The sequence below is a fragment of the Sardina pilchardus genome, chromosome 3, assembly GCF_963854185.1.
Source record: "Sardina pilchardus chromosome 3, fSarPil1.1, whole genome shotgun sequence".
Lineage (NCBI taxonomy): Eukaryota > Metazoa > Chordata > Actinopteri > Clupeiformes > Clupeidae > Sardina > Sardina pilchardus.
The window spans coordinates 1,114,687-1,117,186 of record NC_084996.1 but is presented as its reverse complement, the minus strand read 5'-3'; the positions used below and the strand labels follow the sequence as shown (position 1 = coordinate 1,117,186).

At 42.8% G+C, this 2,500-nt stretch overlaps 1 long non-coding RNA gene across 1 annotated transcript in view; it reads right to left on the bottom strand.

Moving 5' to 3' along the window:
• Positions 1 to 2,500, bottom strand: part of LOC134076014 (uncharacterized) — a 5,459-nt gene that overhangs the window by 445 nt on the left and 2,514 nt on the right. The window lies entirely within an intron of this gene.

Below are 2,500 nucleotides of genomic sequence, written 5' to 3'. Positions count from 1 at the left end.
AATTATATCATAGTGACACGCGAAAAAATAAACGATAGCTTAGAAACTAGGCCTACATGAGATTTTCCCACTGGACACACCACATCAGTATGTGCTCGTTGCTACGATACACAGGACTCACAGTGAGTTGACGACCAATGAAAATGACATGGGGAAAAGAAGGAAACAAAGTAGCCTGATTTTGATCTCACCTTAGGCCTACATACTTTCCTAATTCCTACGTTACTCAGACTTTTGTTAAATCGTCAGGGCCCGGTTGCACAAACACCAAAACCAAAGATTGATGATATGAACCAAATATTCTAGAACAGATGGATTTACAGCATTGAACGTGATAGGCTATTAGGCTACTGCTGCGACTTCCACCGTTTCCTTTCCAGAGATTGCTGCGCATTCACAACGCAATGAACGCATGCAGTCTACATTGAAGTGAAACGTGCAGAACGTTGTCCAAAACAATACAATAACATTGTGTGTTGATATCTAATACAATATACACATCTGTAGACATGAAGTGGCAACTAAAACCATTATCAGTCATGAAAACTGTGGCGGCTGCATTAAGGTTTTGGCTGAGCCAGCTAGCCAGCCAACAACTTCATCAGCCAGCCGTTCTCAAAGCAAATGGCTTCGGGGTCTATACATAACACTATCCATTGCAGCCTATTTGAAACCGATCATCCCCCCTCCCCCATACACTCGTCTAGGCTAGGCTACAGACATCACCGAGATGTTTTCATCACCGAGGACAATTACCTGCCTCCCCACCCCCACCCCATCTATCTGTCCCTGCATAGGCCTGCTACTAGTCTGTAGGCTGGCTGACTGTTTAGGCAACTCGTGGAAGAATGCGCAATGTTTCATCGCATATGCGCGTTTCAGAATGTTCGAATTCGCCAGCGTGCGTGTAGTTATGTGAATAGAAAAGAATAGAATATAGCCTACTTTATTGATGCCTTGTTCAAAAGGACTTCCGTCATGAATAGGTTGGGAATCGAACCAACACCCCTTGGGTCCTCAGGCCAAAGCTCTAACCAGTGAGCTACAGCCTTGCTTAACAGGTAGCCTACGTGAAAATGTGTTTCTCATTGCTGAATCTCGAATTCACATAGAAGTTAGCTTAGAAAGAATAGGCCTATAGCTTTTTTTCAGCAGACATCGCAAACATAGCCTACACATTCGCAAAACGGAGAATATCATTCACTCATTATTTTAAATTATGCTACTTCTCACGCCTATGCCTGCTCAGCATAGCTCTCTCTATCTCTCTCCCTCCGAGGTAGCTAGCCTAGACCCTATAAGATGCTTCTCCCTAAATGAATGAAAGTTGTTTTAGAAAGTAGCCACGGTAGCCTGTAAAATGCGGCATGAAATCCTGGCTACTGTGTAATTGAAACCAGACTGTTAGGCTCTTTGTTCCAGGTGACCAGGTCCGATCATTTTCCGCGGCGCGAACATATAGGCTACCTATTAAATGAATAGAAGTGAATTTGGGGAGTGAATTAGAACTAGCCACATTCACTTTTAGAGCATTTTAGTTGAAAGTCAAGTTTGCTTAAGGTTTGTTCAAGAACTCTTCCAAAGTTTTTACCTCAAACAACACAAATCAACACAAATACATGAACAGATAACTCAAACGTGCTGTATGTCATAATGAAACAAACAACCACAGATTATCAACAACACGGTCTGACACGAATGACACATGACTTAGTGCAAACTGAATTTATGACCAAACGATTTCATTCGTGCACGAAGCGCCATCTAGCGATCATTATGTGTAAGTAAAAGCCTCCCAGTCTAAGGACTCAGCGGTCATTTGACCGCCTCGCCGCGCTTTAAGTAGTTCACAACAGCACGGCGCTTCTAGTAGGTCGTCAAAGCGGTCAAATGACCGGGGCGCGGCGCTTCTAGGTATAAATGGGTCAGAACTGCGCGGCGCTTCTAGTGTTAACTGCTTGTGGTGCTGAATCCTCCCGTATTTGAAATGAAAAAGTTGTGTTCCGCATATTGTTCTTTATACAACAATTGGGCTCTATGAAGCTGTTTCTTTGTTTCTGATTGGCTGAGAGACGTTCCATGAGTTGAAATATCCCACGATAACCAACTCGGACTTTTCACAGCTAATAATTAAATCACTCCGAGATACAATGTCAAGTGACTTGACAATGTCAAGTCAAGTTAATGTCAAGTTATGTCAAGGATATTAGCTAGTTGGATGGTATGTACTGTAGGCTAAGTAAAATAGTGATGTTTCAAAGCTAAAAGCATGTCCTAACCAGACGCAATGCGAGCTAACGTTTATTAGGCTACATTGCTTGACAACGGGAGAGATAGAACTAACAACTGGCTTTTGGTCATAGCAACGTGCTTTTAGAACTAACGACTGGCCTTTGGCCATAGCAACCATCCATTTAGAACTAGTAACGGCAGTTTGTCCTGCAAGTAATAGAAATTTGTGGCGGAGAGAAGTAGTTCTACAAACAACACAGTTTTAGCG